The following is a 15,536-nucleotide window of genomic DNA, read 5'->3' on the forward strand; positions in this document are numbered from 1 at the left end:
TGCCATTGCCATCTTTGTATAGGCCACACCATACATTTGGTCAGCATTCCCTTATACCCTGTCTGCCACTAAGAAACCAACTCCCCCTAAAGTATGAAAGCCTTTCAAATACATTTCCTAAATGGCAGCTCTACATTTATAAATTAGCTTCTACCCCACCATCACCACATCAAGTACATATCTAACCTCTATGTTTTGTTCTATCCTGTGTGAAACAGCCGGAAAAATGAAGAGGTTGGAGGCATTGCAGAGGTCACAGACAAAATTGAAGAGCTGGTTCTTGCATCTCAGAGTCTCCCGGATGTCACTTCAGCAATCAGGGAGCTCACCAGTCTGGCTGCAGTTCAAAGACGGACCCTGACTCATTCAAAGCTACAGGCCATTAAGCATGGGTTCTGTTGTGCTTTTTGCTTGAGTAAGTATCCAATGGATCTATTTTATATGGTGTGTGCCACAATTTCATTTTTAAATAAACACTCATGTTTTATATTATCTAACTAAGGTTTGCTGTGTGTCAGCCACTTTATTTTTTTGTGATATACAGTAACAGATATTTTTATAATTAACAAAGTTGTATTACATAATGCTCATCCAATACACCAAGAACATTTAACTGAGGACACACATGCATTAATTGACTAGTCTCTCATTTTGTGTTTTAGAGTTGATGACAGAGCCACTCTTCACGCAGTGTTGCCAAAACCTCATTGGCTGCAAAACTTGTGTGGAGGAGTGGCATAGTAACTCAGACACCTGTGCAAAATGTAGGGGAAGTGTTGAAGGAAACAGCATGTTTGAAGTTAAGGGCCTATCAGAGGCGCTGTCTGTCCTGAGGTCTCTTTTTGAAGAGGAATAACATGTATTTGTTTACTCGCAAACAGGCAGGTAACAGAGTGTTTTTTGTTTTGTTTTATTCTTTTTAATTGTGTCAGAGTTCATACGCCCACTGCCACCAGTTCCACTAATTTACATTCTTCTTACAGTTCTAACACAAATTTTTACACATTGCGCCAAGTTGTGGTAATGAGAAAGAGAAGCGCCTCTTTGTATGGTGTGAAATCATTGTTGACTGCTCTAGACAACAGTTCAGAAATGTCAGAATATTGTTCTGCAAACTGGTTCTCAGCTATTAGTTTGTCTTCTTCTGTTAAAAATGGATCTCTACTCCAAAGGTAGATTGTGGTGTCAGGGTGGATCCCAGCTGCTGTCTGTAGAGTTCTGCTGCTTCAGCTGAGTGAGGCAACAGCTCCTGTGGGATTTTTTTGGTACACCCACTGCCAGCCAAGTCATTTGGTGTTCCTTTTCCTGTAAAATAAAGACATACTGTTGACATTGAGACTTGTGTGTGTCTGTTTTTAATTCTGTTGTAATTCTTTTAATGTTTGCAAAACTGGTTATTTTACCTGGAATTCGATGAGCATTCCAAGACTCTACCACTCTTGTAAGACCAATCTGGCACAGCTGACCAGTCAGGCAGGACACACAGTATTTGACAAGGCTGTCATCCATGTCAAGTAATTCCTGGTCCACCAACTGCAGAAGGGCTTTCTTCAGGGGGTAGTTGACATGACTATTTATCTCCGGCCAGATTCGTTCAACTGTGTGATTCTGAATGTGAGTCAAAAACATATTAATTTATTCCAATAGTCAAATGAAAAAAATGTCTTTTACAGTACATTTTGCAAAATTCTCAGTAACTCAACCAAATGTGCAAACTTGCCAGAAAAGTGTTCTGCTTATCATAAAAGTTGGAAAGCATAGCGATTCTGAAAAAGAAGATTGCATGCTGCTAAAACAAATTATTGTATTGAAATAACAAACAATACAAAATATTAACTAATCATTTCAACAGGGATAGCCACAGTGTGTGTTGGTGAAGCAACTGTAGAAACTACTTAACTGTACCCTTGTGGATGGAGTTTGCAAGTAAGGTCTTCTCTCCTGATTGTAGCGATGAGATGACAGTAGCTCCTGAATGAAGAGTGCCAAATAAAATTCCTTCCCATGATCCACGCGGACCTGGTCCCACATCCCATTAGCTAGTATTGCAGGCCTATTGGATGAAAAACTTGGTTTTAATTTGAGCAAAGCTTTTCAAATTTAACCATTCAAAATCAGTTCTTCTCTTTAAAATATAATTGATTCAGTTATAAAGTAACTGTTAAGCTGAGAGCATATTGTCACATTCGCCTATGTGGGATACTATTTCCAATGGTAGTATAAGAGTCTGTCAGGTATACGGGACTACTCAGCCTTTCTTAGTAGGGCATCCAAAATCACATAGTCTAGAATAGTGCATATCACAATCTTAAAACCATATTGATATATTCGCCAGCATCCGGCTTGGCTCACATAAATGATAGAATGCTGTTACATGTCCACAAATTACATGCTGTTACCTGAAAACATCTTCATAGATGACAAGGTTATTTTTTATGGACATGGTGGAGTGACCAACAATCTTTTTGCTATAGCCGTCAATGGCTACAACATGTGTAACCCCGAACATTGATAACTTTTCATTCTGGTCCATATGAACCTTCTGTCCCATGTAGTTTGCTTAGTATGGTATGGGGTTGAGGTTGCGAGAACCCTAAAAGAAGACAAAAATAATGTGACAATTCCACAAACGTAGGCTTCAACACTATCATCAACAGATCCGGACACAGTACGCCTACTACTTCCTTACTTGAGTCAGTACTACTGTGTGTTAAAAGTATTTCTGAATGCTTCATGCTTGGTTGTTTAACTTACAGGTTCAGTCTGGATGTGGCCAATGGACTCTTTGGACTCTATTTTACTGTTGAATAACCTTGAGAGAGGAGGATGTTATGATATGTTTAATGGATGTGTGGAATGGATTTATGTTAAAGGGGAACTCCGGGGCATTTGAAGCGCATTTCCATTGCTAGAGGTTGTCAAATACTGATAGTAGGACACAGACAAGTGCAAATCTGCGCTCCCTGTGAGGAGATCGCGCTGTTCGCGCAGCCTGTCATGCGAGGCTAATACGTGGTGGCTAGGGGCAAGCGCTAACCCTTCCACGTAAAACAACAACTTGCACACTGCAGAAACGTCACACCACTTTATAAACCATCCGACAATAAAGTCACAAGCCTTACCATCAAAACCATATGCATGGTTCTCACATTACTGGCATGGGGACGTTACAAAACAACTTTATAAACAGCATGTAACTCACCGGTTAGTTGTACGCTCGCGCATGTGAAAGCCCAAAAGAGTCAATGGACGATACTCCCATATACAAAGCAATTATCAACAATACATGCCCAGTAATATTGTTGTAATGTTTTAAATACTTGAACGCAGTTTTTCTAGAGAAGATAATTGCTTTGTATATGGGAGTATCGTCCATTGACTCTTTTGGGCTTTCACATGCGCGAGCGTACAACTAACCGGTGAGTTACATGCTGTTTATAAAGTTGTTTTGTAACGTCCCCATGCCAGTAATGTGAGAACCATGCATATGGTTTTGATGGTAAGGCTTGTGACTTTATTGTCGGATGGTTTATAAAGTGGTGTGACGTTTCTGCAGTGTGCAAGTTGTTGTTTTACGTGGAAGGGTTAGCGCTTGCCCCTAGCCACCACGTATTAGCCTCGCATGACAGGCTGCGCGAACAGTGCGATCTCCACACAGGGAGCGCAGATTTGCACCTGTCTGTGTCCTACTATCAGTATTTGACAACCTCTAGCAATGGAAATGCGCTTCAAATGCCCCGGAGTTCCCCTTTAAGCATCCATAGCCGCTTTCGGACTGTAGGAACCTTTGGCAGTTCTAATAACCTTTTAATCCGCGGGGCCGTTTTCTCCCGTGTTCGGACATACAGGAACTCGGGGCTATCTCCCTCAGTTCCTATAACTATTTAGCTCCTTCTCCGAGGTCGGGTCTTTTCATGGTTCTATAGAACGAATCTGACGGAGGTGTGTGGTGGTCGGTAGCTACGCCCCATGTCATGCTATCACGGCTGAAATGTTTCCTCATAGGACACGGACACAACCTGCGGGTGTTTAATAAGTTAAACTTACACTTTGTCTCCTTTGTCTGCAGCAATTTGCTCTCCTTTCTTCCTTCATGAAATGAAAAATCGTCTCCTGACTCTCTCTGTGTGAGCTCTTCCAGCCTCGATATTAGACGCCTGATGTGATTGTCCATGATTAATATCAGCATCATGCAGACCATAAACACGGTGGCCTCCCCGCTCTCCATATTAGCTTCTTTGTGGTGTTTTTTCTTCTCTCCTTACTTTCTGTTTTGTTTTGTTTTTGAATGTAGAGCTAAACGGCTAACGGCTAACACGTCACTGACGCAGACAGCTGCGCGCGCCGCATCAGTCCCTATCAGGTCCCGACTCATGTGCGAATGCAGACTAAAACAGAAGGACAGTTATCAGAACGAAATTCGAGTAGGACAGTTCTGATAACTACGTTCCTATAACTACTCTGTCCGAAAGCGGCTCATGTCTAGTTTTATGGCCATTGGCCCACCTCAGAGAAAGGAGGCTGTAATGATATTATATGACCACTGGGTGGCAGGGTTGGGTTGCTGCATTGGAGGGAGGCAGGATGACCTTACACTTATGGGCTATGCACACTATAATCACTGATCCATGAATTGATTTCTCATCATTGAAAACAAGTGCATGTGTTAGTAATTGTGATGTTATGAAGTAGCCTAGGCTTGCACTGAAGTAGCCCTAGTCTGAGTAGGGCTCCCAGGTCCGTGTATCATCCGATCATTCAACTATTCCATTGAATCTGGCAAACGAAAAACGAAATAACGACTCCATATTTTGTTTTCCCGTTTTTCTGTATGACCAAAAAAAGGGAATTGGTGTTTGTTCTCGGTCCGTGTATATTTTGGTAATTGGATTTTCCCTTTATGAATGGGAATTAAAAAACAAAAATGGGAATTAAAAAACAAAAAATGACTGGTTTATTTGACTTTCGTTTTGAAGCCCAAAACCAACAATTGAATTACGCAGAATTTTTCTTTCATTTTCGTTTTTTAATTACACTTTAAAAAATGAAATTCACAGTCGACAAGAATGAAAAAACGGACCAAAAACAAGCATTATTCATATTCTCGCACCGGAAGTCAGACAGGAGCGCATGGTCCGGGACTGAAGGATAGTTCTAGCCTTATGGCGATGACGGCAGCTACGACTCCGAGAAACATGGATCAGTATATTTTGTTCAGGAAGAACAAGAGAGTCTGTTTGCGCGATGAGGACATGACCATCCATGACTTTCCGAGGCCGCGGCCATTACTGAGGGAGCAGCCATTAATGAGGCTGAGACAGACGTTGCGAACAGGAGTCAGGGGATTACCTTTCACAGGTAGGATTCAACATTATTATTGGTTGTATTTTGTCAATAGAATATTATTGTACTGTATTTGTGTCTGCCGGCGAAATCGTAGCCAGCAAACGTTAAACTAGGATATGTTTATAGCCGGTGTTATGCCTGCTGGTCGTACTTTAAAGAGAGTCTGTGATGGAATATGATATAACGACATCATAATTTGTTTACCTGATTGAATTAACGGATGCGAATCTCAACAACAGGGCAGGGTGAAATACTTATCCCTGTGTGTGTGTGTGTGTGTGTGTGTGTGTGTGTGTGTGTGTGTATTTTTATATATTTTAATATTATGCTTCTTCATTTTAGCCAGAAAAGGGCAGGACTACATGTTCTTCCAGAAAAGCTGAAGAGAGCCTGTCTGTGGCCACTCAGGATGACTCAGAAGCTTCAACCTCAAACTCAGTAACTCAGTCTAATGATGTAAGTATTTCTTTTTTAAACATCATATAAAAATTACCGTTCTAAATATGTTAAATAGTTACTTCTCAATATTTATACTGGTGGATGTTGTGGACAATGCTCTGGACTACATCGCAGGGTTTGTAGTCCTCCAGATTCTGCAAAAGCTGTCCTGTGGTGTGTACCATGCAAGCTTGGTCAGAGATGCTGTACCTTCATCATTTCATGATGGCTACCACTTTCTAGCCCTGAAAAACAACAGTGTACTAGTGATTCCATCATGTGGCACAGTGAAGGTGCTGAGAGCTGCAGAGTGGGTGATTCGCCAAGCTTCAGCAAAGCTGTAAAGACGGCGACAGTCACGTACATCATCCGGGAGGAGATTGGAACAGAGGATGTTTTTCAGCTTGGGGAACACATTGAGGAGACAAAGTTTGGCATCAACAGCCATTATTCCAACTTGTTGTCATTGTTTGTGTCTGTGTTTCTGAAAATAAGGCTCCACCACATTGGCAAACTGACCTCTCTTGACCTGCATAAAAGGGAGCATGAGACAGAAGCTCTGCAAAACACTCCTCTTTCAGGGCTTTTAGCTCATTTTGTTTTGCTTTAGGTTGATACCATTCAAAATATTAAAACTTGTGTGTATACAACTACCTTCTTGTACAGTGTTTTTTATATTCTTCATATTTTATTATAGTATTTCTATTTTTCTAGACTGTTAACTCAGAGAGATCCCTGAACAAGAAATGCATGTGTCTTGACTGCGGTTCATGCACAATTGGCAATTTAAAAAACATTGCACCTTGAACCTTGATGCTATGATCATAACAAAGTTATGCTGTGAAGCCAAAAAAGCTTTGTTGTTGGCCTTGTGAAATATTTTATTACAGATTTGATAAAGATGTTACATTGTAATGTTGCAGCCTGGAATCTGTTCATTTCCTGGTCTGCTCCTTGCTCTGACACTAATTGCCTTCATGATATTCACCTGTGCCTGATTAACGTTTGCTCTCTCCCACTCTGCACTCCGCCTATATCAACTCCTTCCTGCCAGAGATCCCTGCCAGATTATCGCAAGCCTCACAGCCAGCAGATGTCTAGCCTCACCTCTCTACTTTGCCTTCCTGATTTCCTGTTCCGACCTTTGCCTGAATCAGTTTTGTGGATTATAACCCTCTGCTTCCAGAAGACCTCCCTGGATCCTCAGGATCATACCAACCTTGGATTACCCCTGACTGTCATCTCTGGCCCTGTTCTCCGTACCCTGGAGCGGACTCTGACCATCACGGATCCACATCCTTATTGGATGATTATCCGGACTCCAGCTACATTCAACTCCTGACCAGCACCTTTGATCCAATAAACCTTTTACCACTAAACTTGTGTCTGGTTGAATTATCGGGTTTTCTGATCTGGTCATTACAGTATAATCTGGCCATGATGAACCCGTCACCAGCACAAGAGTGATGGTTTTGTTGCGTAGTCCTCCTCTCCCTACTAACCCTCCTCCAGCTCCACCTGCACCTTCCATGCAACCAGCTGTGCAGTACAGATCATCACCACTTCATGAACCTCGTCTCACACCACCTGAAGTTTTTAAAGGCGAACCCTCACAGTGCAGAGCCTTCCTAACACAGTGTGAGTTCCATTTTGAGCTGCAGCCGTCTTCCTTCCCTACTGAGAGATCCAAGGTAGCGTGTGTTATTTCCTTGCTTTCTGACCGCGCTAAGTTATGGGGAACGGCTGAATGGCAAAGAGACTCAGGGATTTGTTATTCTTATAAGAACTTTGCTAAAGAACTGGCACGAGTTTTTAGCCCAGTATTACCTGACCGAGAAGCTGCCAGAGGTCTGCTATCAATTAAACAGGGCAGACGAAGAGTTACTGATTATATTATTGATTTTCACACTCTGGCAGCAGAAAGTAAGTGGAATGAAGATGCACTAATCGATGTGTTTTACCGAGGGCTGTCTGAGCAGATCAAGGACCAGCTCGCTACTCATAGTACTCCGAAGACGCTGAAGGACCTGGAGGACCTGGCTACTAGGATGGATCTAAGGCTGCAGGAACGGAGAAGAGAGACTGGCACCTTCAGAGGCCTTCCTTCTGGGGAACTATTTCCTTCCTCCTCTGCATCTCCTGAGGTACACAACTTGGTTACCATGCCTACACAGGAAACAGAAGAACCCATGCAGATTGGGCGTACCAAACTTTCGCCACAGGAGATGGAACGTCGCAGGAGACTGAAGTTATGCTTCTACTGCGGTTCCAATGAGCATACCATTAACTGCTGTTCTTTAAAAGGACAAACTCAGTAGGTGGTGGGAGGTTCCTACTGAGTCATTCTCTCCCCAAGACCCTCCCACTCCTTTCTATTCCTGCTGAATTTAAGATAAATGGCCGTGTTCATAGTTTCCCTGTTTTTATTGATTCTGGAGCAGATGCTGAGTTTCTTGACTTAGACCTCGCCAAGTCTTTAGGGATACAAAACTCTCCAACTCAAAAGACTCAGAAGGTACTAGCCATAGATGGTCATGTAGTTCATCAGGTTACCCATGAGACTGAACCCATTCATATGACTATGGGAGGTAATCACCATGAAATAATCAAGTTTATGTTAATCAAGTCGCCCGACTTGCCAGTTATCTTGGGGGCATCCTGGCTTAAGCAGCACAACCCCCATGTTGATTGGGTCAAAGGAGAAATCAGGGGCTGGTCTCAGAATTGTTTGATGTCCTGTTTGCGCAATGCTCCCATTCCCACCTGTGTGTCGGAAATCGAAGAGAAATACCCAGACATTTCTAAGGTCCCCATCGAATACCATGATCTGAGGGAGGTATTCAACAAACATAAGGCCACCTCGTTACCACCTCATCGACCGTATGATTGTGGCATAGATCTTCTTCCTGGGACCTCTCCTCCTAAGAACCGCATATACCCGTTGTCAGCTAATGAGAGAACTGCTATGCAAAAGTATATCAGTGATGGTCTCAAGGCTGGCATTATTCGCCCCTCGTCTTTCCCTGCAGGAGCCAGCTTTTTCTTTGTTGGCAAGAAAGACGGTTCCTTGCGCCCCTGCATTGACTATAGGGGACTGAATGACATTACAGTGAAAAACAGATACCCTCTCCCACTCATGAACACCGCCTTTGATCTCACTCAAGGAGCTAAGATGTTTACCAAATTAGATCTGAGAAATGCATACCACTTAGTGAGGATAAGGGAGGAGGATGAATGGAAAACTGCCTTCAATACCCCAACTGGTCACTATGAATATTTGGTGAGGCCTTTTGGCCTTACGAATGCTCCAGCGATCTTTCAGGCTTTGGTCAATGATGTCCTCAGAGATGTGGTCGGACAGTATGTCTTTGTCTATCTAGGTGACATATTGATTTTTTCCAAAGACCTAGACTCATAGACAACATGTTAGATCTGTCATGCTTCGCCTTTTCCAAAACAACCTGTTCATCAAAGCGGAGAAGTGCGAATTTCATCAGTCCACTACTTCCTTCCTTGGTTTTGTCATTTCTCCTAACAGAATTACTATGGATCCCTGTAAACTGTCTGCAGTTAAGGACTGGCCCATTCCACAAACCCGGAAGCAACTACAGAGGTTTTTGGGGTTCGCCAACTTTTACAGGAATTTCATTCGCAATTTCAGTCAAGTTGCAGCCCCTCTACATGCCCTAACCTCATCTAAGACCAGATTCCTGTGGAACGAACAGGCAGATGTTGCCTTCACCAAGTTGAAGGATCTGTTCACCTCTGCGCCTGTTCTCCGTAGCCCAGATGCCGCTAGGCAATTCATTGTTGAAGTGGATGCTTCCAGTGTGGGTGTAGGGGCTGTTTTAAGTCAACGCAGCAATGATGATAAGGTTCACCCTTGTGCCTTTTTCTCCAGAAGTCTATCTTCATCAGAACAAAATTATGATGTAGGAGATCGAGAACTGCTGGCGGTCAAACTGGCTTTGGAGGAATGGCGCCATTGGCTGGAGGGAGCTGAGACACCATTTTTAGTTTGGACCGATCACAAGAATCTCGAGTACATCAATTCTGCTAAGCGACTCAACCCTCGCCAGGCCAGGTGGGCATTATTTTTTAGCCGTTTCAATTTCACTCTTTCTTACAGACCTGGAACGAAGAACATCAAACCCGACGCTCTGTCCAGAATACTGGAGCCATCAGCTAAGGAACAAGCTAGTGAGAGTGGAGGATTTATTTTACCTGATTCCGTTCGACTGGCAGTCTCTCGGGTGGGGTTGGAGGAGTCTATCAAGAGCTCTCATCGACTGCACCCGGTCCCAGTCACTTGCCCACCAGATCGCCTGTTTGTCCCTAATCATCTCCGAACTGAGGTATTCTGTTTCTGTCATAACTCTCGTCTGTTTTGTCATCCTGGCCTAAGTAAAACCCTGTGTCATCCGGGGACGCTTTTGGTGGCCAACGTTATATTCTGACACTAAGGACTTTGTTGCTGCCTGTCATACCTGCTCCCAGTCTAAGTCTTCCCGCAGACCACCAGCCGGACATCTCAGGTCTTTGCCCATTCCACATCGACCTTGGTCTCACATAGCCATGGACTTCATAACTGGACTGCCTGCATCTAATAGCCATACCGTTATTCTCACTATTGTGGACCGGTTTTCCAAGATGACTCACCTGGTTCCCCTCAAACTCCCCTCGGCCAAGGAGCTTGGTGGAGTCTTGGTCCGAGAAGTTTTCCGTATGCATGGACTACCTTCCGACATTGTTTCTGACCGGGGTCCTCAATTTGTGTCTCAGTTTTGGAAGGAGTTCTGTGGTCTGTTGGGGGTCAAGGTGAGCCTCTCATCTGGCTTTCATCCCCAAACTGACGGTCAGTCAGAACGTGCTAACCAGGAGGTTGAGGTGAAGCTTAGGATGCTTTGTGAAAAGGATCCTACCAGTTGGTCACAGAATTTACCTTTGGTTGAACATGCTCTGAACTCTCTTCCATCCTGCTCCACTGGCCTGTCTCCTTTCTACACAGTTTATGGATTCCAGCCACCCGTGTTTTCCATCCAGGAGAAGGAAGCCAGGGTCCCATCTGCCCACGCCGCTGCTCTCCGCTGCCAGCGGACCTGGAGAAGAGCCAGAAGAGCCCTTCTTAAAGCGGTCAGTGTCTTCTGCAGAGGTGCTGACCGACGCCGCATCCCCGCACCCCAGTACACTGTTGGGCAGAAGGTTTGGCTCTCTTCCAAGAATCTACCTCTAAGGGTGGAGAGTAGAAAATTGGCTCCTCGTTTTATCGGACCCTTTCCTATCTCTAAGGTGGTTAACCCAGTAGCAGTTCGTCTACAGCTTCCTCGCACTCTACGCATTCATCCCACATTCCACATGTCCTGCATCAAACCATATGCTTCCTCCTGCCTCTCGCCCCCCTCCAGGCCCCCTCCTCCCACCCGAATCCTTGATGGGGGGCCGGTCTACACCATCAATCGCATTCTTCGGTCAAGACGTTGGGGTCGTGCCACCCAGTACTTGGTTGACTGGGATAGATATGGACCTGAGGAGCGCACCTGGGTTCCTGCTAGACACATTATTGATAAGACGGTCATCAGGGAATTCCATCGCCTCCATCCTGATGGACCTGGTGGTCCGTCAGGTGCCGGACGTTGAGGAGGGGGTACTGTAATGTTGCAGCCTGGAATCTGTTCATTTCCTGGTCTGCTCCTTGCTCTGACACTAATTGCCTTCATGATATTTACCTGTGCCTGATTAACGTTTGCTCTCTCCCACTCTGCACTCCGCCTATATCAACTCCTTCCTGCCAGAGATCCCTGCCAGATTATCGCAAGCCTCACAGCCAGCAGATGTCTAGCCTCACCTCTCTACTTTGCCTTCCTGATTTCCTGTTCCGACCTTTGCCTGAATCAGTTTTGTGGATTATAACCCTCTGCTTCCAGAAGACCTCCCTGGATCCTCAGGATCATACCAACCTCGGATTACCCCTGACTGTCATCTCTGGCCCTGTTCTCCGTACCCTGGAGCGGACTCTGACCATCACGGATCCACATCCTTATTGGAGGATTATCCGGACTCCAGCTACATTCAACTCCTGACCAGCACCTTTGATCCAATAAACCTTTTACCACTAAACTTGTGTCTGGTTGAATTATCGGGTTATCTGATCTGGTCATTACATACATAAAAATCTTAACAGCTGTATAGTGTCTTTATTCCTCTTCAATGATACAAAGCTTGTAGTACATGATTGGAAAATTTGTTAGGTCAACAGCTTGAATGATCTTCAAGCAGTGTGTATACATACATACTCATTCATTCGTAGGGCACCATAGGCAATTGTCAAATGAATACACATACAAAACAAACATCCTCTACCTTACACTAGAAATATACACATACATATGTATATAACAAAGCTGGATTCTCATTATTCCACCCGTTCCAAAGTACAAAATTACGACAAGGCTCGAGCTGCCAAAACAGCGGCAGCTGACAATGAGCATCGGTGTCTTATAAATACAGCTTACTGACCAGTCTATCACACACTGTCATTCTGCTGTTAATGTACGGTACCTGTAGGTGGTGTTCTGGCCCTAGGCCTCCTGGTATTCTACTTATCTGGGTCTGAAAAATAATTAATTAAATAATTCAAATACATAAAGGTTTTGACACCTTTAGTGTAGGTAAAACAGTAGCAGTTGCCATGGCAACTCAATGGCAGCTGTGTGAACACCTGGAGATGTAACCGGCAAGTGCCAAAATACCTTGTGTTGACCTAGACAGCAACAGCTTTAGTGTGTGCTGCCGATGTCGAGGCCGCCCCAGTCATGGCTGCTCCCTGAGTCAGTAATGGCTGCAGCCTCGGTAAGTCATGGCCAGCAGCTGCCGCAGCCAGAAAATGCGCTAGCCCTTGCTGTCATCCTGAGTGGTCACAGACAGGCTCTCTTCAGCTTTTCTGGAAGAACATGTAGTCCTGCCCTTTTCTGGCTAAAATGAAGAAGCATAATATTAAAATATATAAAAATACACACACACACACAGGGATAAGTATTTCACCCTGCCCTGTTGTTGAGATTCGCATCCGTTAATTTAATCAGGTAAACAAATTATGATGTAGTTATATCATATCATTCCATCACAGACTCTCTTTAAAGTACGACCAGCAGGGGGTGCACTTCTCGGCATAACACTGGCTAATAAACATATCCTAGTTTAACGTTTGCTGGCTACGATTTCACCGGCAGACACAAATACAGTACAATAATATTCTATTGACAAAATACAACCAATAATAATGTTGAATCCTACCTGTGAAAGGTAATCCCCTGACTCCTGTTCGCAACGTCTGTCTCAGCCTCATTAATGGCTGCTCCCTCAGTAATGGCCGCGGCCTCGGAAAGTCATGGATGGTCATGTCCTCATCGCGCAAACAGACTCTCTTGTTCTTCCTGAACAAAATATACTGATCCATGTTTCTCGAAGTCGTAGCTGCCGTCATCGCCATAAGGCTAGAACTATCCTTCAGTCCCGGACCATGCGCTCCTGTCTGACTTCCAGTGCGAGAATATGAATAATGCTTGTTTTTGGTCCGTTTTTTTCGTTCTTGTCGACTGTGAATTTCATTTTTTAAAGTGTATTAAAAAACGAAAATGAAAGAAAAATTCTGCGTAATTCAATTGTTGGTTTTGGGCTTCAAAACGAAAGTCAAATAAACCAGTCGTTTTTTGTTTTTTAATTCCCATTCATAAAGGTAAAATCCAATTACCAAAATATACACGGACCGTTCTCCCTTTTTCCAACACAAAACAGAACATATAATAAACAGGGAAACTAAAACGAAATAATAAATCTAATTTACGTTTTTGGGTTATTGGTTTCCCGGTCATCCGCTCCACTCAGTGTAATCTGGCTGGCTGGCGCAATGAAGTGTCAGCTCATTTAATCAATCATAACTCGCTTGAATACAAAACTGATTTTCGCGGGGGTTTTGTTTCTGCAAAATTCATATATGTAGGCATGATACGAGACACATGATTCAGCGTATTTTAATATTCATAGTAGGCTTAACAGTAATATAATATCCTGGTAACATATGATGTAAGATAGGTTATTTTGCAAAAGACATACGATATATAAAATTTAATACACACACACACACACACACTGTAGAAAAGGCTCCAAAGTTGAGACATGTTATGTTTAGAGAGTGACGTTTATAGATATTGGCCCTCATTTATCAAGCCGTCGTAGAAAGCATCGTAGATATGAGCGGAGAACTCGTCGTACGCAGAGGCTCAAGTGAGATTTACAGAACATGCGTACCACACCAATCCCATCGTAAGACCGAGCGGCTGTTGATAAATCCGGTGGCTGAAATCCATCGTAATGATCCTAACCACGCCTTCTACAAAAGGGGGCTGAGAGGCCGCACCTCTAGAATTTGCGACATGGAAAGACGAAAGGCGGCAAAGAAACGCTGCCAACAGCGTTGACAGCTGGGACGGCTGTCAACAGCGTTGGCGATGTAAATCGCAGACCGGACGAGGTATGTATTTTCCCCTACTGTGATGGTCAATAAAATGTGATAAACTCCAGATTAAATTAAATCTAAAATTGAGCGATGTTTTACTTTACTCCTTACTCCAGTAAGATCAGGAAGAAGTGGTCCGATATGAAATTGGCCAAAAAAGAAGGTCGCAGCTCTCCGACGCAGCATGTCACAAACGGGGGGGATCCAGGTTTGGATTTGAGTGCCTTGGAGGAGAGGGTGGCTGGCGTGATCGGAGTTACGTCCTCATCAGGCGTGCCAGGGAAACTTGACACTGATGCGCCCATGTCAGAGCTCGAGAATGGTAAGAATGACTGCACACCCAAGACGTTTAAATAAAACAGTTGCTTTAATTTTCAACACAAATGAGGTTCCTAATCAAACTAATATTTTTCATTCACAGATGAATCCGAAGTGGCATCCGGGCAACCTGACCCGCGCAACGAATACGCGGCCTGTCAACATCCGAAGCCTCTGCCTCTTCCTTCCTAGAAAGACAAACAGAGATCGTGAAGTGGATGATGGCTTTAACACACACCATGCAATCTATCGACAGTACATTGAAAGACATAAATGAAACACTGAAGTCACAGAATAAATGCTGAAAGAAATCGTTGTTCTCCTTTCTTTTTTCCTTGAATAACAGAATGCTTACCGAAAGTCAGAATCGCTGAATAAGTTCCTCTCTCCTCCTGAGCGCTCTTGGCTGTGCAGGCTGGTGGAAGGGATCTCTGGGTACGGGGTCCTCTGGATGTACATCTGGAAATGGCACTCCATTTTTTTGGGCAATGTTATGGAGATCCCCGCATGCAATAATAATATTGCATACCTTTTCGGGCGGATAGGGTTCCCCCCGCAGCCGAGAGACAGATCCAGCTTTAGGAGCCCTAACCTCTCCACAGTGGCACGCGTGCGCGAATGCGCAGTGTTAAAGCGCCTCTCTTGTTCGGTGTGAGGGTGCACGGTTGAATAATGAGCCATCACTCTTCCAATTACGGAGTTGTACTTGTTTAATTTATTTAATTTGCGTTTATGTTTATATTTATGTTGAAGTCAAATAAAACATGGGCCTTCTTTAAAGTGATAAGTCTGTCATTTTAACCAAGGGATTTGTTGCGACTCCTGAGCACGCACTAGTGACGCTGCTGTATTGCAGTCACCGCAAGTCAAAATGGAAAAGTGCGTACACGGCCTCAGACCTGTCGTGGCGATTTCATCT

At 43.9% G+C, this 15,536-nt stretch overlaps 1 pseudogene; it reads right to left on the reverse strand.

The window, feature by feature from the left end:
- Nucleotides 1–998: 998 nt before the first annotated feature.
- Nucleotides 999–7,948, reverse strand: LOC142367394 (uncharacterized; annotated as a pseudogene).
- Nucleotides 7,949–15,536: the final 7,588 nt, after the last annotated feature.

Source organism: Odontesthes bonariensis, chromosome 18 (assembly GCF_027942865.1).
Source record: "Odontesthes bonariensis isolate fOdoBon6 chromosome 18, fOdoBon6.hap1, whole genome shotgun sequence".
Classification (NCBI taxonomy): Eukaryota; Metazoa; Chordata; class Actinopteri; order Atheriniformes; family Atherinopsidae; genus Odontesthes; species Odontesthes bonariensis.